The sequence below is a fragment of the Eleginops maclovinus genome, chromosome 22 (genome assembly GCF_036324505.1).
Source record: "Eleginops maclovinus isolate JMC-PN-2008 ecotype Puerto Natales chromosome 22, JC_Emac_rtc_rv5, whole genome shotgun sequence".
Lineage (NCBI taxonomy): Eukaryota > Metazoa > Chordata > Actinopteri > Perciformes > Eleginopidae > Eleginops > Eleginops maclovinus.
Genome location: NC_086370.1, coordinates 179,368 through 203,546, shown reverse-complemented (window position 1 = coordinate 203,546; position 24,179 = coordinate 179,368). Strand labels below are relative to the sequence as shown.

At 43.8% G+C, this 24,179-nt stretch overlaps 1 long non-coding RNA gene and 2 pseudogenes across 2 annotated transcripts; 2 read left to right on the top strand and 1 right to left on the bottom strand.

The window, feature by feature from the left end:
* Positions 1-3,255, top strand: part of LOC134859141 (general transcription factor II-I repeat domain-containing protein 2B-like) — a 20,527-nt pseudogene extending 17,272 nt beyond the window's left edge.
* Positions 3,256-15,034: 11,779 nt separating this feature from the next.
* On the top strand, positions 15,035-16,840 carry LOC134859140 (general transcription factor II-I repeat domain-containing protein 2B-like; annotated as a pseudogene).
* Positions 16,841-21,247: 4,407 nt separating this feature from the next.
* On the bottom strand, positions 21,248-22,966 carry LOC134858953 (uncharacterized). 2 transcript variants are annotated; one of them, XR_010165024.1, is made up of 4 exons: positions 22,834-22,966; positions 22,550-22,702; positions 22,216-22,333; positions 21,248-21,331 (listed from the first exon to the last, which is right to left on the bottom strand). It is a non-coding gene; the product is annotated as an uncharacterized LOC134858953 (long non-coding RNA). The 2 variants fall into 2 exon arrangements; XR_010165023.1 differs by having other exon boundaries at positions 22,550-22,926.
* Positions 22,967-24,179: the final 1,213 nt, after the last annotated feature.

Genomic DNA, 24,179 nt, shown 5'->3' with positions numbered 1-24,179 from the left:
TTTTCAATTCCCCAGCCTCCCGGGATGCCTGAAAAGTCCGCCGGGGGGGGGTATTTAAAGGTTCCTGGACTGGGACTCCTCCAGCGTTCCCGTTCACCCCCACTAAACTTTTTGGGTTTTCCAGGTCTGCCAGGGCTTCCCCCCCACCGACCCAACTCACCCCAGATGGTGACAGTTGAAACCCCGCCCCCTTCTTCCGAGTGCCCAAAAAACAGCGGCCTCAGATCCGGGATCCATCCATCCACTTTCCGTTTTCCCGTCGGGGCGGGAGGTAACAGCCGCAAGAGCCCCAAACTTTCCCTTTTCCCCTGGCCAAAAAAACCCACCCTTGATGGGGGTTTCCCAAGGCGCTCCCAGGCCGTGAAGAGTTAAAACCCCTCCCCCTGGTCCTAGGTCACCCCTCGGTCTTTCCCAGCGGGGAGTCCCCTGGAACACCCCTAGGGGGGCCCCCAGGTGGTCCTCACAGGTGCCCAACCAACCTCAAGGCCCCTTTTTTCAACGCAAAAGGAGAGGGGTTTTTTCTCCGAGACCCTCCGGATGACTGAATTTTCCCCCTTACCCCTAAGGAGACCCGCCCCCCTGCGGAAAAAACCCCTTTTTCGGCCCCGCTTGTATCCGCGATCTCGTTCTTTCGGTCATGCCCCACCCTTCAGACATGGTAGGGTGGAACGAAGATGGCCGGTAGCAAGAGTTTGCTTCTGGCTCAGCTCTTTTTCGTCACAACGGTGGGGTTTTTTAAAGCGACTGCAGACTGCCCCCGCGCTCCGTTCTCCGGCCCATCTACGCTCCATTTGTTCCCTCACCGAGAAAAAGCCCCGAGATACTTAAAACCCCTTCATTGGGGGTAAGGTTTCTTTCCTACCGGGGGAGGGACAATCCATGGGTTTTGCTGGAACCATGGCCTCAGATTTGGGGGGCTGCCCTCACCCCAGCCGCTTCACACTGGGGCCGCGAACTGATCCAGGGGGTGTGAAGGTCAAGACGATAAAAGCCATTAGAACCACTCATCTGAAAAAAAGCAGGGGTGCAATCCTTAGCCCCCCAAACGCAAACCCCCTCCCCCCGCTACGCCTGAAACCCCGTCCAGAATATCCAACGGATTGGGGGCCCAAAGGACCCCTGGCGGACCCAAAAACCCTCACGGAAAACGGTCGGTGGCGCCGAGGCCCCAACGTCTGGGGGTTGGGAGACAGAGTTGGATGGGGAGAAAGGGACCCCCCCCCCAATCCGCAGCACCCCACAGTATTTGGAAGGAACGCCTTCTAAAATCCAAAACACATGAAACGATGAGCGTATCCCGGCCCCCTCAGGCCCTTGCGAGAGTGAAAGTGGTCCGTCGTTCCCGCCCGGAAAAAACCGCATTGTTCCTCTTCAACTGAGGTTCGACAATCGGCCGGCCCCCTTTCCCAGCACTTAGGAAAAATTTTCCCCGGGGGTGGTAAAGTGAGCCTCTGAAATTTTCCCACCCTCTGATCCCCTTTTTAAAGAAGGAACCCCACCCGGTCGCCACCCCTTCTATGTTCCGCTTCCCGAAATGTTGCGAGCGTGTCAACCTGACAGTCCCTCAAAACCCAGGGCCTTCAGCATTTTGGGCGGATCTCATCCACCCCCGGGGCTTTGCCACTGTGGAGTGTTTAACTACCTCGGATTCCCCCCGTGAGTTGGGAATTGCCCCCCTTTACTCCAGCCCGCCCTAACTTGAGGGGCGGATTGTCGGATTCAGGATTTCCCTAAAGGGGTTTCCTTCCCGCCCTAAACACTACAGTTGAGGTAAACGTCCCCCCTTTTTTGTAAAACGTTGGATGGTCCCCGTTCCCCTCTCCTGAGGGCCGGAGGGTTTTTCCCAAAAAAACCTTGGTGCCGCCCGAAGTCCTTTCTCCAGGGCTTCCCGAACTTTCCCCCCCCGCTGCTTTTTCGCGGGGCCCCGGCTGAGGCTGCTGCCTTGGGGCCCGCGATACCTTAAAGCGTAGGAGTACCCCCGGGGTTTAAAAAATCCCCGGAAAAGGCCCCTTTTCGCGCGGCTTCCCGAAACCCGGGGTCCCCCACGAGGTTGAGGGGTTTTTTTTCCGCCCCTTGAGGACCCAAGCTTGAGCCACAGCTCCCCGCCGGCTTTGGCAATAAAGCTTTGAACACCCCCCACTCTGGTTCAATGTCCCCAGCCCCCACAGGGGGGCCTGAAAGCTCCGCCCGGGGGTTGAGTTTAAGCTTCCCGATGGGCTCCTCCAACGTTCCCCGTTTCCCCCACTACCGTTTTTGGGGTTACCGGTTTTCCAGAGGGTTCCCCGCCACCGACCCAAAATCACCACCAGATGGTATCATTTTACAACTCCGCCCCCTTTCACCCAGTGTCCAAACATGCGGCCTCAGATCCGATGTCGATTACAAAACGATCATGGACCTTCGCCTAGGGGGCTGGTACCCGTAATTTTTAGCATCCTTATGTTCGAAAAATGGGGTTTTTTTTGGCCAATCCTGATAGACAGAAAATCCGTAACAAACCACCCCTCCGGGTTTAGATCAGGGGGGCCGTTCCCCCAAACACGCCCCCCCAAGGGTTCCAATTGCCCATGTGTGCGTTGAAATCTCCCAGCAAGATAAGGAGCCCCTTCAGGAGCCCCATACAGGACTTTTGCAGGGTCTCCAAGAAGGCGAATACTTGAAATGCTGTTTGGTGCATAAGACACACCACAGTTTGGTTTTCCCCCCCATGCCCGCACGTAGGGAGGCGACCCCCTCGTCCACTGGGGTAAACCCAAAAAAGCGGCCTCAACCGGGGGGGTTGTGATATCCCCCCCACCCGCTCGGCGCCCACACCTTGGGCAATCCGGAGAAGAATAAGTCCCAACCCTTACCAGAAGTAAAGGGTTTCCGACCGACGCTGTGCGTTTTGAAGTGAAAACCCCACCAAACCAACTGGGAACGCTCCACCCCGCCAAGCCCGGCTCCTTCCCCCCAGGAGGCTGAAATTCCACCCCCAAAACCAATTCTGTCGCCTGAGTCTGGTCCCCTCGAGACCCTTTGCTTTCACTGCCCCCCTTCTGGCAGCGACCCGACCCCCTGTTGTTTCCCCTAGGTGGTGGGGGCCCCGGGGCGGGGAAGCGAGGGTTGCCCCCGTTGCTTTTTCGGGGTGTGCCCGGCCGGGTCCCTGGAAAACCGGCCACCAAAGCTCGGACGAGTCCCCTTCTGGGCCGCTCAGAAGGGGACCCGGGGGTTCCCCCGGGCCCGGGGACCCGCTTCAATGATGTTCATTCATGAAGTTTTTTGAACCAAACTTAGGGCCCCCCTTTCCGAGACCAATTTGCCATGGGAGACCCCAGGAACAAAGGTTCCGACAACAGCCCCCCGGTTATCGGGGCACACAAACCTCTCCACCCGATAAGGTGCGGTTTCGGAAAGGACTGAAAAAAAATGAGAAAAAAAAAAAGCAAATACATTTCTACAGAAAAAATTTTCCCCCCTTTTATTTCTTTTTTGAACAGGATTTGGGTTGCAGAACCTTTCTTTTTCAAATGTTTGGTGACTGTGTGATGATCTTTGGATTGGCCATAAAAGGTGGGAAAAAAGGTTGGTGCAGGGGAAGTGGGGTGATGTGAGGATGTGGTGGCTGATTCGATGGGTTGTAGCTGGTGTGATTTTGGGGGAAGCTGGGGCAAAAAGAAGATTTGTCTGTCTCGTGAAGAGGGGCTTGTCAAATGAGATAGCCAGGGAGGGTTTGGGTGGCCATTTTTTTTCGGGGAATGTTGACCAGAGGGGATGGGGGCTTGTCCCAGATGAGGTGGAGATTTGGCACAAGAGGGGTTTTGGGGTGGCCATTTTTTTTTTTCAGGTCCTTTTTTTTGGACCAAAAGAGTTGGGGTGGTTTTGTGCAGGCCAAGGGTATAGCCCCAAAGCACAGAGGAGGGTTTTGTTTTCCCCTTTTTTTTTTTTCGGGGAATGTTGCCCAAAGGGGGATGGTTGGCCCTTGGGGCGGGGATGGGGGGGAGACTCCCCACAGAGGGGAAAATTTGCTGGCCTTGATTTTTCGGGCCCCTTGTTTGAACCCAATTTTGGGTTTTGCCTCCTTTGGAGGACTGCACCCCTTTGCTGCCTTCATCCCCCTTTTCTTTTTTTTAGTGCCTGTTCGGGGTTTTCTTTCTTTTTCGTAAATGTAATGGGTATTTTTGGAATGATAAAATCCCTCAGGGGCCTTGGTCGATGGCCCATTTTTTTGGGCGGGTTCCAGCCCCTTTTTTAAAATGTGGGCCCTTATCACTGGGGGCCTCTTTAAGTTTCCAATTTCATGGACCCCACCGTCTTTTTTCAAAGGAACCATCCATCAAATTTTGGATGATCCTTCCACCAAGGGCCTGGTTGAAAAGGGAAGAAAGCTTTAACTAGCTTTCCCAAACTTTTTCAGATACCTCAAAACTCTCCTTGCATTTGTCAAGGAAGCAACATGGCCCCCCAAAGTTTACAACGCTCCCCAGGCCCCCTTAAATGTACTTTGTACACGAAGGACCCTTTCCCCATAAATCGGGTTTGGGGCCCCAGAAATTTTTTTCAAACCAGTTTGCCCAAATCTTTCGGGATGGACAACATTTTGGAAAAGGCCCTTTTCCCCCTTAACCCGGCCCCCCAAACCCTCCAATGACCCCCATCAGATTAAATTGGGAAATGGGGGTTAAGAGCAGGGGCGTATGTTTAATAGATGTTACCCAAAGGGAAGGTTTTTTTTTTTTGGAAACTTTTCGACCTCATAAACCCTTCTTTTGGAGAGAGTCCCCAGAAAATGTTCAACCTTCCTCTCCACAGGGGCTTTTTTTTCTTTCCCCAAATGTAGGAAAAACCCTGCCCAAAACAGAGGACCCCTTCGTTTGACAGCGGGGCAAATCCTTTTTCCTACATAAACCTTTGGGAATCTCCTTGGGGGCCCTTCGCGGGATAGCCTTTGGTCTCATAAATGTGCCAGGAGCTCTCTTACAAGGGCCACCATTTCCACATGCACCAAATGCACCATCGGCTTTTCATGTTGAAGCTTTTTGGCAAATCTCTGAAATGTTGGAAGGACCCCTGCTAAAATAGAAGGCAATATAATGTAATTTGAGTGATTAAAACTCACAACCAGTGTTGGAAAATAACTGAACACAAGTATGATGATGCATTTAAAATACAATATATATCTAAATAATAAAACAACTGAATTTGGTTCAAGCTTAATATTAATAGGGTGGCTTTATTCAAAATACTAGTCATACTGCTCAATAGAAGGGATAACTTTTTGATATATTCCTATTTAAATGTGTTGTCCTTTAACTCTTTGGCTGCCAAAGGAGTCTTGACGTTTATTAAAATACAACCATTCACTGCCAAAGACGTCTATAGACGTCTTTTATGTTTTTACGGGCAAGCTGGGGAATGATCGGGCGATCTAGGTGGCAGCAGATCACGTTCATCTACAGGAGTAAGGACACTGTTACCTTGTTACAGTTCTTCACAGTTGATGATATTCTCATTCATTTGGTTATTGTTGCTGTAGAAATGGCCTGACTGTTTCATTTGTATCATGTATAAAATGACTTAGGTCATTAGTCCGATATGCCAGTGGACTGCAACCACTTATTAACTTAAATGTAAGATTCAAAATAACATTTTAAGTTGCAACGAGTTTGCCTAGTCATAAAATACCTCGATTGTGGCCTTCATTGTTTCAAACTCTGTAAAGGAGCACAGAGATCCGTGCCTTTCGATCTTGGTTAACCTGTGTTCCCGTTCGGGATGCCGCTGCCTGCTCTTGCTGAAGTACTTGTATCCTGGCCTTTTCCTCAACTGTGAGCTCATGTCTCTCAAACACTTGATACAGAAGCCTTCTGTAGCGCACACACACACACAGACACACACAGACACACACAGACACACACACACACACACACACACACACACACACACACACACACACACACACACACACACACACACACACACACACACACACACACACACACACACACACACGTATAGACACCTTAATATGCTGCTAATTTGCTACTTCCTGAATAACACCTAGCCATTCTAAACTAATAATATATGGTGCATCATCAGGCCAAGGGTTAAAAAATTTTTTTAAAAAACAAGACACTAAATTTGTTATTATTAAAAAGATTTGCATTACCTGTATTTGTGTTCTTCATTTGGATCCAGCACATGGTAATAGTGCACCACGAGTACATCCAGGAGCTCATTCACCCTGTTGCATACCTCCAGCATTTGAATGAATCTGTTACTGATGGGCCTTATCAAGCTCTTGGGGGGCAGATGGAGTACACTTTAAAACTGTGCAAAAATCTCCTTCTGTTTAGGTGACTTCTCTATATCATAATAAATATCACAGCAAAAATGTTCCACCTCTGAGCCAAACGATCTCATGTGGGCCTTAACAGCATTGGACACCATGTGAACAGTGTCTCCTGATATATCCAGTAGATTAGGGTTCTCCTTCCTAGCTAGCGTCTCAAGCCCAGATTTCTTTCCCCTCATCACAGCACAATTGTGCAGTAGAATACTGGTGACTTCACTCTGTCTCCACTCCAGCCCATATGATTGCAGGACATATGTTAGTTCCAGCATCAGTGCTGAGGCCTTCGCAACATTGACCTTTTTGCTGGCAAAGTGCTGTGTTTTCACACTGCCTGCATCCTCGTCATAAAATCAGACCAGTACATTTACAATCTTATCCATGCTTTTGTCCGTGGCCTCATCAATGTTAAGTGAAAACATGCCATTATTAAACTTGTAGGACAGATTTCTTTTGAACTCTGGCGAGATGCCGTGTGTGATAATATAGCTCGCATGCTGCCTCGAGACAGACAGATGCGTAAAGGCAGGTTTATCCTCCACTCATTTCTGACACAATGTGACGAGTGGATGAGCGATTGTAAACAACAGATCAAACTCGGCAATGAAGGAGCACAAGCACATTTTTAAATCAGCCACGCGATCGGTCATTGAGGGTCGGATATCCGCTGTGGCTGTTGCCCCCGGCAAACGCGAGGTGTGTTGAATTGCTCGGACAGCTGCTTGGTGACTATGGTCTAATTTGTGCCGTGGCAGCACTTTTTTCCCGCTAGATCCATATGATATTCTCCTTGCGCACAAAGTGCAGAAGCATGCTCCTGGTTGCCGAAGTTTTTGACACCAACTTCCAAAGGGCTTTTAGTCTCTACCCACCTCCTCTATCCAAGACCAGCACCATTTATTTTTTATGACTTTATGGACAAGTTTGGTGTCTTCCCCTGCCTTCATAAAGTTGCAGTCCATGACTTAGGCTACGTACGTTTCGCGATGCCAGTGTGGGAAACACAAAACACATTCGCACGTGGAGGGACTGTTTAATCTGTAGCTATCAATGTGACTGGCCAAAACCCAAGACCAGCCCCTACCCTGATTGGCTTAAGTAGGCCTACTGGTGTGGTTTAGAGTGAAAGCTGTGCCTCTCAGATCTATGGAAGTGTCAGATCACTGACACATCGGTACGCTGGAAATCGGCATGGCACCTGAAAGCTATCAGGCCTGTTATTATCTTTACTATCTATTACTTTATTACAAAACTTTTTGACAAGGACATACCACTGTCTGTATATGGGAACATTGAGGAGCTGTTTAGTGTGGCCTGCTTCCTGGTAAATTACCAGAACGGCCTGCTAGTAAAGACCTTGGCAACTCCATAGTAAATTAAAGAGGTGCCTTGACTTTTAAAAAACAGTCAGTGTGTCAATGTGGTGTTTACACTACATTTTGGGTTTTACTAACTTAAAACATAAATGAAAATACACTAAATATAACATAAGATAATTTATAATTTAATGAGGAAATATTGCAGATGAACAATACACACATACTCACACACATACATTCATTAAGCATTGAATCTACCCAGGTAAAAGTGACAAAAGAAATAATCCCCTCTCTCCCTGATAACCCTTGCCACCTCAGCATCCCTACATATACGCTGTACTATAATGTCCTCCTCAGCAAAAACAATGCAGTCGCACCATTCCATCCCGGTGAGTAACAACTGCCCCTGGACTTGCCAGTATTAGCTCTGGCTGGGCTTTAATTTTAATGTGCCACTCTGCATTTTCAGGTATTTACAGTCCACATAGCTTTTACAGTTAGGGCATTTGATTTCGATCAATCCAAATGGTGGGCTCTCAGTTGGATCGAACACAAGGAACATCTGGATGTATTACAAAACCACATGGCCAGTATTTCACGCTATTCATCTTACTGTACTCTTGGATGGCCACAGGCTCCAATGCCAGCCCCCTTTTCATTAACATACCTGCAAACTCAGAAGGGCTGAAAAAGGTGACAAACTAAACTGTTGTAGGGGGTCTGGGGGCATCCCCCCCCAGCCAAATGTTGCTATTGTAACATGTAAATTAAGCATTCTGGTGTACTCCCATAAGAAAATAAAGGGAAAAGACAACCTTTTCTTATGGTAACAATGGCACATTTATTGACCCATAAACTGGTCAGTTAAAATCATTTTGAATGTGAAAATCATTCAGGACAGGTAAACAGTAAATCCCATTGGCCAAATTTGGCAACATATCAACATAATATTATTTACATTTTTTCATCCTTTTGGCCTGGACAAGCCTTTCAAGGGCCCGTTTTCACTGCTTGGCAATGTGCCTCTTTCGGGCCACACTATCATTCTCCACCACCTCTGCCCTATTACTAGCAGCACGGGTAGATGGCTGGCAGCCAAACTCAACCCTCCTTTCTCTGATTACAAGCTGATTTTCCTGTCGTTGGGCTTTGTCCCTAGTTCCGGCTGCACTAATGTTAGAACACAACCTCCTATCTACCTCCCCAAACTTCAAATCATCCCTTCTGAACATTTCCACCCCAGTCTGGTTCCTGGTCTGCAAAGTGTATTTAACAGTCTGCACAGCACTGAGGGTGGAGATCTTCACTGACGTTGATCAATGATGGTCCCCATGACACTGAAGGAAGACTCAACCAGGGCACCATGGAAAATTGAGAGGGCAGCCTTGACTGCCTGACACAGTGCAGGGTACTTCCCTGTATTGAAGACGACGGCCCACCACTTGACAACATCCTCTCCATGCTGAAAACTGGGAAGCGCCTGGTCAACATTGAAACGCAGAATTTCTTGGTCTGTGTCAGCATCTGGTGGCAGCAGGTGACCCATCATATGTATGAGCTTCCTCAAATATATTCTCTTCATAGCTCTGACCAAAACGACCTGTACTCTCTTTGTACACGTTGCCTAGCAACGCCGCGCATGCGCATTATATCCTGCTCCGCTCCGAGTTATAGTAGTAGGCTATTCATGGGAAACGCATGAACAGCACGTTAAGATCTCGGCCAAGTCGTCATTAAAAGCAGTTCTTCATTATTTAAGCTAAGCGGCGGTAACGCCAGTGTTAAACACGGTGTTAAACACGCAAATGCCGGTTGGTGTGCGTACGTTACTGAGTGTTTATCGGTCCACGGCCGTAATGAACGTGTCGCATTGGTCCATATGTAATGCGCACGTTCTGTTCCCATTGGCATAGAGCTATTGAACATTAATTTGAACAAAGGATACGGATAACATATAGCCCACGGCAGTTTTGTCATTGTATGTATAGCCTATATTTGTATTACGCTATCATCACTCAACATGTAGAATGAACGTGTAATCTATAGAGTCGATTTACATAGATAATTCACAACCATGAACCTAATCTGGATCTTAAACCTGCCAATTGCCAACAATTGTTACAACATATAAAACATGTTTTCGTTTTTAGATCGCGTGTTTCAAAAGCATCTGCGTCTTGTGTACATAACACAGCGCAATATGAATGATGTCATTTCCAACAGTGAAGCGTTATATGTGCTTACTGTAAACAAACTCTACACACGGTCGCCAGCGTTTGTAGATTTTGTTCGTAACTCCAAACTTTTCGTAGCTACTAAAAAGTTGATGAATGCAAAACCGAAATAATTGATCCGAACGATCACGGATCATCTGTTGCACCACTACTAGCTACTCACTAAACCACACGGATGTGTATCTGTTCATTACGTGTTCGTTTTCATCCCTCTCATATCTGACCACAATGACATAGCCCCCAGTAATAACAGTAACAGGACGGATGCTGTGGAGATCAGCCTTCACAAACGCATTCTTTTCGCATTGAACGAGGTGACGTAGAACTGGTCTAGCTAGGCTAACTTTAACACAATTCACTGAGGTTAGCTAGCAACCTAACAAGCTGATAAGCTTAAGCATGTTAATACACTTTATTCGGCTCAAATAATTTTACTTCAGCAACGTTAAAATGATACAGCATACAATGTTTTTGCCAGATTAGCTGCTACTAGATTTACCTCAAAACTTGTATCTGTAACGTATCCCGAAAATTGTCCAGAAGAACCACTCGCTGACGACTGAGCACTCCACTCCAAGAGGGACCGATGGGTAAAAAATCGCGCGCTGTGGTTTATCTTGCTTATGATTGGTCAGTGGTCGTGGAACGAGTCATTTGAACAAAGATTTTATTTATTGTGAAGATAGCAAACTTGTTTCTTGCTCATTATACAGTCGGTTATACAGTCTATGGTTGGTCGGTCAGTCGTCGGTCGCCCCCCCCCCCCCCCAAAAAAAATCTTCGGATCTACACGATTCACGTCAATGACATATTTTGAGTTGAAAACGGCGAATTTCGCCGAAAGGTGACTAGTTTGCAGGTATGCATTAAAGCTGTCTGAACCCCACCTTTCCTAATTATTTCTGCTAGGTTGTCAGCAGAACTGTGCCCTTTCACATGGCACACCTCCCTGAAACAAGAGGAAGTGAGCTTCGGCTTCCTGACTTGGTGCCACTCCACACTGTTGCTCTGGTCCCTTGTGGCCATCTCTATCTTCCTTACCATATCCAAGGTAATGGCAAGTGACATTAACTGGAGATGCCGTTCATAATTGCACACAAAATGACAAGTGGAGGGATCCAGCCTATAGCCATCTAGTGGCAGAGGTGGTGGAGGGGGGGCATCTAGGTGACAGACTACTACCTGACTAATTGGCACTGGATGCTGGTAAGATATGGGGCTACCTTCCTGGACTGCTCCAAAGGCAGAATCAACAAGGGGAACATCGTCAATTATTGCCATTGTGGTGATCAGTGGAGCAATGTCTGCCGTGAAGTTGATGTAACCCTCAGCAACTTTCAGGACATCTGGGTCCGGGCAAGTCCCCCCGCACTGCTTTGTAGCGCTTACTCCTTTGAAATAAAAAGTTGTTTTATAATTATGAGTTGGGGACAGTGTTGGGGTACTTACTCAAAAAAAGTAATTAGTACTTATTACTAGTACTTCTGTAAATTGTAACGAGATTACTTTGCTAGTTACTGCATTTGAAAAGTAACTTCACTACTTATTACTTTACTTTATCTAGTATTTTTTAAAACCTGGGCGATTCAATAGTCGACAGGGGAAGCATGTCTTCTACAATGCAACCAGCCTGTTAATGTCTTTCTGTGTTACCTGCTTCTACGCTCCAACACTTGAAAAAAGCTTTGCCTGTTTAGGCGGGTCGGCTGCTGATCGACTCCTTCACATGACCGGAGAGCAGGATCTTCCGCCACAAGTTTTGTATTGCCGTGCAGGGATGACAAATGCTTGGACAGGTTGCTCATTGAGTTGGCAGCAGTTGAAAGACACCTGTCCCCTGGGCATAGAGTGCATTTCACTCGAATATTTTTGTTCTTTCGAGCTATAAATGGAAAGTAATAAGAATATCGCCACTGGCCAAAACCCCCTATCTCCGTCTCAGTCTCCGTCTCCGTTTCCCTCTTTCCGTAGCACCAGCATCTACGTCACTCAAATCGATCGCTATGGGCATGGCTAGTGTGACGTCAGGAACCGTTAGGAATCACTTCCGTGTCCATTAGCATCTTTAGGTCACGTAAACAACAACGGCTACAGCACAGGAACCGGTCACTTTTTATACAGTGACAGCCTACTTCGCTGACATCCCAATGTCTGTACAGAAGGGTTTAAACTCATATAATGAGTATACCATACGATGTTGAGGTGAGAAAGTAAGGGTGTTGGTAGTGCTAGCTAATGTAAACACAGGGCGATGCTGACTGTCTTTAGCCGTGTTGGGGTATGGTAAGTGTTAGCTAGCTTAGTTGTTTTCAGCGTAACATACAACTTTACACGTTTTGATCATGTAAATAACATTACAACACACCGGGAATGTCTTACAAACATAGCTAGACTGGTTATGAATTTAGGGTTGGAAGCTAGCGCTAGCTATCTAATCCTCTGATCCACTACCCAGCTAAGCCTATTTTGTAAACATGTCATCACAATCTATTCCGAATGTCACAAAATCTGAACTACCGGTAGTTCAAGTTCAAGTTCTTTAGTTAAAATGATGTTAAGTTCAGTTCAAAGTTCATAGAAAAAATGAACTTGTTCATTTCTTATGAACTAGTTCATGCACAACACTGTTAACATCTGACGTTTGGATAGCTAGTAACCGCTAGCCTGTTATTATTGTTCATCATTTGAGATCAAACTTACCATATCAACTTCAGCCATCTCTTCTCTTTCTCATCGAGGGGAAATCGGTAAAAAGAGATGGTTTTGTCGACATCATTTCTGTTACTACAACACGGGACACGCTGACCGGAAGTGGCTTTTTTTTATATGAGGACGAAGCGACTAGCCATCCCCATGGCAACGCGCCAAGGCAAGCAGCACACACAAGGCAGCACGCATGCACGCACCACTTAAACAGATCAGAACTTTACACATAGGCAAACACGGCTTGGGTAACGCATGAAATCGCGTTCCTATAGTCTAGTAAAGTACCGATATTTTTAGTGTAAGGCCTTACTTTACTTTGTTAGCCAAAAAAGTAATGTTGTTACTGTAATCCGTTACTTTGTAACTCGTTACCCCCAACACTGGTTGGGGAAAAGTTCAGAGACAGAATAATACACTCAACAAAACAAAAACACATCAGCAACTGTGTCTGCCTGGGTTTTGGCTTTGTTGAAATGATGACCATGTCACTCACTCTGCCTGGGTTCACACCCTATTAAGTACACAAAGAACAATAACAATAATAATATTAATGAAAACCTGTTTCATGGGATCACAGTAAAGAAAATGTTATCAATTTGTGTTTAAGTGCTTACCATAGTTCTTGGTTTATGCCATCATTGCTCTGTTTCTGTGCAGCTAAGGACGGGGGGGAACTGCCTTAAGTCTCAGGGTTGAGTAGTGCGCAGTTTGAAAAAGTAGTGCAACATTGTGATTGCAGAGGACTCTTCCAGCAACACAGCTGCATTCGGCAACAGCGATTTGCACAGGCAAGCTGTTCTCAAAAGTCATCTATGAAAGAAAACACAATTACTTATATGTCACATTGAAGTCATTATGCCACTACTATCATATAACACCAAATATGAGAAAGATGAGAGGAGGCTATCTGCTTGTATTACTATATAATACATTATTATATTATGTGCCTGTCTTTTTAAATGAGCTACATGCCCGTCTGTCGTTGTGTATTTAAAGCATGCTATCACAAGTTCACAAGAACACTGCGTTTCTGTGATCTTTGCTTTACTATAAGAAGAATATAATTGTTTCATTATTAGTATGTGTCTATGTTATATATGTCATTTAATGGAAGTATGTATCTCCCGCTATCTGCTTACTGTTCAAGCAGATAGCGGGTATGCTCAGTTTCAAATACTTCGACTTGACATCCAAGCAAATAAGCCGGTCTCACGGATCTCTTAAATGGCTTTCAAGTATCATAACAGTGTAACAGTGTTAGTAAAACATTGAACAGGTTAGTATAGCGTAGATGCAGGGCACACTATCAGCTCTTACCTCACACTGACTTATGTACCGGACCATGGATAGGGTTAAACTTATAGCACTTGAACTTATACTCCAAAGAACAGGAGCAATAACAATCAGTTTCTGGGGCGTCGATGAAAGCTACGTTTAGGTTTGTCAGCTAACTAGCTAGACTTATTTTTCTATTCTACATCCAAATCACCAACTCAAGCCACATGAAAAACCCAGAACCTGACTTGAAACGATAGTTAAACAGTAGTTGAACTTGAACAGATAGGTAAACGACAGTTTTTTCTCTCCCTACTCGGAGGTCATGAGGCTTCTCATTCTTCCTCATAGACCTATGACAGATTGCCCTGATGCTCATTCTCCCTGTTTGATCTTTGTTTGAAACTGTGTGAATTCAACATCATTAAACACACACACATCATTCATGTTATGTTGCAAAACAGCAGAGTTGTGGACTCGAGTCACATGACTTGGACTCGAGTCAGACTCCAGTCATGAATTTGATGACTTGAGACTTGACTTGACAAAATTTAAAAGGACTTGCACTTTGACTTTAACATCAGTGACTCGCATTTGGACTTGGACTTGCCCCTTTTGACTCGAAAAGACTTTCCCCAAACCCTAAGATTAAAAAGTACGTTGACATGGACAGCGCTATCTCTCTTTGCACCTGTGTGCATCTGTGTGCGTGACGTGTGTGTGGCATGACATCCAATCAAATTAGATCCACGTTGTTTTGATCGGACAGCATCCAACCAATCAAAGTACTGGACAGCCAATGAGGCGGAACAAGCTATAAGGCGCCAAGTAGGCAACAATGATACCACGGGTAGTTTGGTTTGGATTTAAAAACTTTGAGGTGGTCAACAAAAAAAGACCTGCAGTCTGTAAAACATGTGTGAAATGCAAGGCCCGCGGGCCAAATGTGGCCCGCCACGTCATTTTATGTGGCCCACGAGAGCTTAAAAGTTCTGATTGTCTAAAAATAAATAAGTCAAATGCGTGCAGTGACCCAAAACGACATTTCCCACAATGCATGCCGATAATGTTACCCGCAAAGTGACGGCATCCCGCCAATAGACTGCAGTGTTTCCACATCGATGCGATTTTCCCAAGTGGAATTGAGAAATACAAATAATGATCCCAAAATGTCCAGGTAGAGAAAAATTGATGCAGATGGAAGGGTGTTTCAAGAAAGATGGGAGGCGAATACATGTTTGTGCTTCAAGGAGAAAAACCGGTATGTCTTTTGTGTTATGATCCGGTGGCGGTTGTCAAAGAGTACAATCTACGTCGGCATTTTGAGACCAAACACGGAGCTAAGTATGCCAAAATTAGCCATCAAGAAAAACAACAAATTGCCCAAGAATTAAAAGGCAAACTGCGATCGCAGCAGAATGTGTTCGCAAAAGCCACAACCCACAACAATGCGGCAGTGAAAGCTAGCTTTGTTGTGGCTGAAGAAATCGCGCGCTTCAAAGTCTTTTTCAGAGGGAGCGTTTTTGAAGCAGTGCATGCTGAAGGTCTGTGAACAGGTGTGTCCCGACCAGATACAGACTTTTAAAAATGTCAGTTTATCAAGAAACACTATCGCGGACCGAGTTAAGGATCTAGCAGGAAACCTGGCAACACAGCTGGCCGAAGAGACACGCAGCAACATAGCTTTTTCATTAGCTGTTGATGAAAGCACAGACAACACGGATACAGCGCAGCTATCTATTTTTATTAGAGGCGTGAAGTCGGACCTCTCTGTCACTGAGGAGCTGTTGGATGTGGCTGCCATTCATGGGACCACAACGGGACATTTTTGATGCGTTGGAGAAGTCCTTCAGTAAAAATGCATTGCCCTGGGAAAACTTGGTGGAATTAACTACAGACGGTGCACCTGCAATGTGTGGAGGAAAAGTTGGACTAATGAAGGAGAAAATGCAAGAAAGTAACTGTCACACGCCTCTGATAACGTATCATTGCATTATCCATCAAGAAGCTTTGTGCGGGAAGGTGCTGGGGATGGATGATATAGTGACCACGGTCATGAAGACAGTGAACTTCATTCGGGCGAGTGGCCTGAATCCTCGTCAGTTCCAGCTGTTCTTGCAGGAGATGGATTCGGAGCACGGAGACGTGCCGTACGATACAGAAGTAAGGTGGCTGAGTAGGAGCAAAGTCCTCAAATGATTTTTTTTTTGCTTAGGGAAGACATTGCTCTTTCCATGCAGAGTAAAGGAAACCCCTTGTCTGAACTGTCAGATCCAAACTGGCTGTGTGACTTTGCTATGTTGTGTGACATAACCGAGCATGTCGCCCAACTGAATCAGAAGCTGCAGGGACGCAAACAAGTCATCACGCAGATGTCCGACACGATCACGGCTTTCCAGCGTAAACTTGACCTATGGATGTGCCAAGTGAAACAGGACAATCTTGCCCCCTTTTCTGTTTGTCAGAGCATCTCAGCCTCATGTTCCGGTACTTTCTCATGTGCTCAGTTGGCTACCAAACTGAGCCTGTTGATGAATGAGTTTGATCGGTGCTTCTCTGACTTCAGAGCACAGCACTCTGGCTTTGCCATCTTTCCCAGTCCTTTCACCACCGACGTGTGCACTGCACCCCAACACCTTCAGATGGAGTTAATAGAGCTTCAAAGCGATAGTGGCCTGAGAGCAAAGTTCCAGGATGCTACAATCCAGGACTTTTACCGTCTACTGCCCCCTGCTTTCATGCCACAGCTTCGACTCCATGCTGCCCGTGTTCTGTTTATGTTTGGGAGCACCGATCTGTCCGAACAGATGTTTTCAATAATGAATCTAAACAAAAACAAGCACAGATCACGCATCACTGACGACAACCTCCACGCTGTTCTACGGATTGCTACAGCACAGGACCTAAAACCAGACATTGACACACTGGCCACGGAAAAACGGTGTCAGACATCTGGTCAGAAAACACATTGGTAAGCATTTTTAAAAACCTAATAAAATAAAATAAAATGCAATTCAACCAAGAAGAAGAATAGTTAAACTATGTGCAATTTAATGATTGTGCTTGCATTTTGTTTTGTGTTTGTTATTTTCAGAACATGAACAGTGGATTAGGATGGTGGAGAGGGGATCCACATGGTGTGTTCAAGGACAGGCAGCATCTCCTCATCAAAAACTAACCTAAAAACCTGACCGATATAATTGTGGACTGAGACAACCCTTATTTTGAGTTCATTACATATACTACTTTATATGTGTAGCAATGTATTTCGTGTTTGCAGGTGTTATGTGTTTATGCAGACAAATGTTTGCTGTAATCAAACCATCTCTCATTAGTTGGATGTGTGCCCCCTGCAAGGCTGTGTGCAGCCATTGGTTTTCGTAAAATGCTACATCTGTCACACATGTTCGTAGCAGCTCACACTTGTTGGTTTTACAGTTATTTGTTATTACAAGTTTTGAACAAAGTTAATGTCATAACTTGTGTTTGATGTTATTTTTCTTTATTCACTTGGATAGTTTGATCGTTGATTGATGGAGTAATTTGGGTTTCATAGCCGTACAAATTAAAAGGATTTATGTTATGATAACAGAGCAACAAGCAAACACGTTTTTTTTATATCTATGCAAATACATATGTAATATTTGTGACTTGAATAAGTAATCAATTCAGAGTTATTTAACATTAAGGAGTAGTTATATTTATTTTACATTGCATTTAATTACATTTATAAGTTACATCTGGCCCTTTGAGGGCAACGTTTATGCTGATGTGGCCCTCGGTGAAAATGAGTTGGACCCCCCTGCTGTAAAACATGCGGGACGAAGATAACAGACGGAGACGCGACAACTTCTAACTTCGTTCGACATTTGAAGTAGCACAAAGAACGGTAAGTGTTGAATGAAAGCCAACACTAGCTTATTGGCTAATTGCTAGCTAGCTACATATCGATGAGACTGTAAACGTCACCTTGGCTTACGGACACGCTAAACGGTATCTCCTGTGGGTTCAGTAATGGATGGGTTCACTATTTTGCACTTTGAGCCCCTTTCTGGGTCGTCTTGGATGAAATAGAAATGTTGACGATTGGTCCAGTCTCCAGCTTTTGGCTAATTTGGAATCACCCCCTGCTTCAGAATGGTTGGCTACAGGCATTCATAACATTGTCCTTAAAACAACCCTAAACATTCGTTTTCAAGGATGATCAACTCACCGAGAGGTAAGTGGTGTTCGTAGTTGTTTTAAAAAAATATATCGGCGAAATATTTGGTTTCCATCCGTGTTATTTGCTATTGTGGAACTAGCTATGTTTTCAGATACCTCACTGAGTAGGCTATTAACTTCCGCTTGATATTTGGAATACAAAATGGCAAATTAAACACGACAGAAACTGTGTTTCGCTAAGACACTCGTTCTGGAGCATCACCACTAACAGTGATCACTCGGTGAGTTGCACGTCTTTGAAAACGAACGTTAAAGGTTGATTTAAGGACTGCTTTATGAATGCCCTTAGATGAAGCATGGGGGACCAGTCTTTAACATGTCGGTGTCAAACACAATATTTCATCCTAGACAAACCAGAAATGGGGCTCAAAGTGCAAAACAGTGAACTTATCCATACTCACATTGTAAAGGATAGTTTAGGATTTTTTGAAGTGAGATTGTATACTAAGCAGCTAGTCAGTGGATCATACACAGTAGACTGCTGCCAGCAGCAAAACTAAAGCAAGCCTAATCAAATCAAGGTCAGTTTACTGTACTTTATATTATAAATATGTGTACCATTTGGGCTTGCTGCCAGACAAAGTATATCTCACTCTCTCCAGCACACCAGATTCCATTGACAAAAATGGCTATTTTACTTTGCAGCACAAAGGAGTTGCTAGTCTACTGCTGCCTCGTTGAGGTCGTTTATGTAATTAAGTTAAATCACAACAAAGCTGAACTATCAACGAAGACATAGAATAGCACAATTAAACTTAATCATTCTAGATTAAGTTTAATTGAGGAGATCGTTTCAAATGCAATTTATGTGTGGCTATAAGGGACTTTCTGACATCTGTTTCATATGCTTACCTGATACAGGTTTGAAGAATACCAGATGAGTAGAAGCATCATAGATGAACCACAACAGCCTTCAATCTCACAATTCTTGGACAGTCGTGTGGTGCATTAGAGCATGAGTCATCCACAGCAGAAGGCTATCACCAACGCAATACTGTGCCTCTTGATTATTGATTGCAACCTTCCCCTGTCTATTGTGGAACACAAGAGTTTTCGGCGCTTTCTGAAATAAATTGACAGTAGGTACAGCCCAGTGTGTCGCAGAACGTTGACATCAAAAGCAGAGAGCCTCGCTGGGGAGAGATGTTCAAGATTAAAAACTCAATTGAGCAACACTGAGCATGTTTCAGTCACTGTGGACATTTGGTCTGACCGAAAGATGGGGGACTCCTTGGTGTCACTGTCCACTGGATAGAGAAAGAGACAGCTAAAGAGAGGATACAGCTAAATGCAAATCTCTTGGCCTGCAATCGCCTCAAAGGCTCACACACACACTGTAAAAAAAAAAATGTTGAGAAAACTCAAATTATCAAGGCAACATGATGCAAACAGATTTTTAAGTTTTCTCAACTTTTGACTACTGTTGTTGACTTTACTAAGGTTTTTAAGTTTATACAAGAGTTCTGCCAACTTAGATGTTCTTGTTCACCTAACAATGAAATTCTTGTTTCAATGCCAGGTATTTATACCTTCAACAAACACAGATATTCTTGTTGAATAAACATATAATTATTGATTCAGTGAGATTACATTTTTCCTTTATAAATCAATGAAAATGTATGTTGCTGTAATTGTATTTCGAGTTCTGCCAACTTGGACCTTCTTGTTCACCTAAATATGATATTCTTGTGAGGCTAACAATGAAATTCTTGTTTCAATGCCAGGTATTTCTACTTTCAACAAACACAGATATTCTTGTTGAATAAACATATAATTATTGAATCAGTGAGATATAACTTTGCCTTTCTAAATCAAGGAAAATGTATGTTGCTGTAATTGTATTTAAGGAATGGTCAATAAATAAATGAATAGATAAAATAAAGGGCACACAGCTGAAAGTTAGCTGAAATCTTATTTATTCTTCTTGTAAAGCATAGGTTCTGAACAGTTCTACAAACATTTTTTTATGCGCCTGTGAACTGGCACTGTATATTTTTTAAAGAATAAAACAAAACAAAAAATTAAAATCCAGTGCCTCTTGTCAACTGGCAACTCACAATTCAACATATTTGCAAATGGCAAATGGGACTTGCATGCTTAAAATGACTGCATGTGCAAACATGTACATACATTGAAGTTTTACCTGATCACAGCAATGAACTTGAACAGTTGAAACACTGGATATGCCCCTCTTGTGAACTGGCAACTTCCACTACCACAAATTCTGTGATTCTCTATTTCAGAACAGAAGGTGACTTATATGCTTAAAATGAAATGAATGTTGTGAAGTTTTACATGAGCACTAACCACAATGCACTGGAACAGGCGAAACATAGGTTAAAGTCATGTCTGGCTTCCCCATTAATTCACAGCAAAAGCTTTGTTTTCAGAGACCTTATGCGCTGCGAGCATCAAGAGCCAAGCTCGTAAAAGATAGTCTGAATTGCTTCAAAAGTATACCTCATCTCCTTTGGATAATCAATGTTCATGGCATACAGTAAGCCAAAGAGGTATGCAAAGGCAGTAGAGAGGTCTGGTAGGTCATGCAGTACAATGGTCCCTTCCAACACAACAGCCACGTCTCGCACATTTGGTGATATGGCGGCATTATCATCTTCAATGACGGTGAGGATGCCCACAGACACACCTCTGACCACTCTTTCTTCCTGGTCAGTGTCCTGAGGAAAAGTAAAATATGCATGGATGAGTGCTATGGAAAATAAAAGACAAAATACATTTCTACTGATTCTAAATGTAGCTTTAGTACCATGCTACTGATTCTTACCATTCAGCTTGTGGAAGTTAAAATTGCAACTCAACTGCACGGCCGCCATCACCCACCAACCTTGTTGTGCCAAGTTCTATAAAGAAGTATTTTCTGCCAAAGAACACCAGCCAACAATGGCCAGCTGTATCGGGTTGGCTTTTGCCCTATCAGCGGGCATATCTATTTTTTATTTTGGGTGAACACATCCCACTTGGGTTCATGAGGTGAAAACATCTCTGGGCTCAAAATTAAATCTTCCATAAAGTGTATTATGCATAAAATGATTAGCATCAGTTATGAAATCATAAAATGTTTAAGCTACATTAAGCAATATTGATTGTACTGTGTAAGTTTATTTCCTACAGTTAGTATTACTTACCAAACACTCCAAAAGAAACTTGGTTGTGTCTTCCCGGACAAAAATGGGCAGGCCTCTCAGTGCTGCTGTCTTTCGGTGAGACACAATGTCCGATGTCTAAGGAGTATCCAGTGGAAAACACACAAACATATCAATTAGTTTAGTGCCGTAGTGAATTTATACAAAATCTGACTTTCTGTATAGTAATGAGGAGGATAATGCACAGGTCAGATCCCAGTAACATGCTTCAGTAAAAGACTAGCAAACAAAAACAAAAAGAAACTACAATCTTGCAGACAATTTTACTTTCTACTTTTACAAATTAACAATACTGTTATAGTTATCAAATTCCACCAACTAACACCAACTGAGTAGAATCATCATGGTGTTGTGGGTAATCCGGGACATGATTGACCTCTCCACGTTTGGGCTTTTTCAGGGTGAACGGACTGTCATCTTCATCTCCCCCTTTTCTTTTCTTGTTTACACTCCATTGCAGCCCGCCTGACGAAGCTTTGACCTGTAGTTTCCAAGCTTGTATTTAATACTTGTTTTCCATCCATCGTATCCTGTGATGCTACCTGGCTCCTTCAGGCATGGATACATGGATGCAAGTTTGTCCAAAATTTCCATTTTAATGTCTCTTGTCACGTCAAGGCCCTTCTTTGTCTTTTCATATGTGCCATTGCCCTTACGCAATTTCAGTTCAACATCATATGAGAACTTAGGGATAGAGAATGGAGAGGGCCACTCTGCAACATGCCTTAAATTGCTCGGGATAGAATCGGTATAGCTAGACCTGAAATCTTCAGAGTTAACACTGGCTGTATCCAGAGAGGAGACTGAACCAATTGAACGGTCACTGGATTGGTTAAGTGGAGATGAATCAAAGTCCCACATAATATGCAGGACTGCACGTTCAGCTGGTAATTCAGACATTGCTGTCAAGTTACATAGTGCATCTCCAAACTCTGGATCCTCAAACTGTAGTGAGAAATCACCTTCAAGTTGAAGTTTCTCTTTAAGTTCATCAATCAGTTGGGCCACAGATCCTGGTACTTCAGGAAGCTGGATTCGCCGGGCATGTTTGGAGGAGACAACTACCCTAAGTAACAAAGTCTGAAAAGAGGAGAAAAAAAGAGGGGGAAAATAGTTAAACCTGGTTAGAAAACATTTGACACCAAACATAGGGCTGCGAGTGGTATTTTCACTTGATAAATCAACAATACAATCAATTATCAAATAATGAATCAATTTGTTCTCAATCAAATAATCCATTAATTGTTTCAGCACCACTATAATGTAATACTTTCAATTTCGCACAAGACAACATACCATTTTGTGTTTCTTTAATGGAGAATGAATGTTCTTGCGGTCACCATCACCTTTCCACCAACTGAGTATGCTTCTAGTGGGTGGTAATCCGTCAGCACATCTGGATCCAGGACGACAATTTCTGCACAGTTGCCTTCAACAAGCTCATAAGACCTGAAATGTTCAATGTACCAGGAAGAGAGTCTTTTACAAATGAATGTCACTTCCTCTGCATTGACAAGAATAGTCACAATGGTATGGAATTCTGGGAGGCCACTGCACATGCACATGCTCTTTCTACTTACTTTTAAGTATATTTGCATCTGCCTGAAAACTAATTCTAACAGCCACAATGGGGTATAACCCTAAATAAAACACATACAAGGAATCAATAAATATGGGAGCTGAATACATCAACAACACAAAAACAAGATAAAGTATGTTGGAAATCTGTTTATAGTATCATTTTTATTAACACTCTCCCACTATCAGGCCTGTAATTGGTAAAATTCATAAAAAGGTTTCATCTAATCTATATGCATAATTACATATGACAAGTAACATAAATGCAAACATGAATTGAAATGTGTCTTTGTTTAGATATTATAAAAAAACAATATGAAACCAGTACATTTGCTTTTTAATCCAACTGTTTATCATTTTTGCAAATTCCTAAAATGAAACTTTACCTTATTTCTAATCGATATTAACCTATATTACAATACTCTAGTCAATTTGAGCAGCAAAAGACTCAAACAATATTTGAAACATAAAATGATCGACTTATGTTACCTAATTATTAGTCTATACCCCTTAAATGTACTTATTGTTTACTTTTCCTATGTATTATTTTGTTTTTATTGAATGTAAAAAGCTTCTTGCACAATCCCCTTTCCCAAATGTTTTTGTCAAATTATTTTTTTAATGTCAGAACTGAATTCCCTGGCACTTTGTTTCCTACTTTTGTTATTCAAACTTATTTGTGTTGCTGTTGGAATTTGACCGTTATCAATAAAGTTGAAAAAAAAGCCCGCCGAGCATGACGTCAGCTCATATGCGCTAGCCTCACAGTCACAAGCCCTTTTAGACTGATATTCTGCAATACTGCGGTTAAGAAGATGCACGTCGGCTTTGTGTTTTTACCCTTAACCACAACGTGACGTGTAACACACCGGCGGCCGGCTCCCCATTACACGTAACATTACCTCCTCAACCAGCTTAACAGCGGAACAATAATGCCCCCCCCCCCCCCATTCCGTGTTCGTACGTCTTATACAGAGCATACACACATACATACATACATATCCGCCATGAACATGCTGTATAACAGGGACTACATGGGCTTGTACGTCAAGGTCGCCGCCAGTTTTTCGACGGGGAAACAGTATTCACAACACCAGACAAGACTGGCTGTAAAAATACAAGTCAAGGCTAAGTTCCAACACAGCGGCAACGTTGGCATATCCCAATCCCAATGCTGTGTGTAACGTTATATGTCTGGCTGAGGTTACTTGTATAACACCTGTCAACCTCACCATCAAAATGCATTATAAACGCCTTCGGGTGCTTGAACAAAATTGCATGTTTGTGGACAAATTATTTTGGGGGGTAACAGTCAGCCTAACTGTGTGTAGTAGAACGACATTTGTAG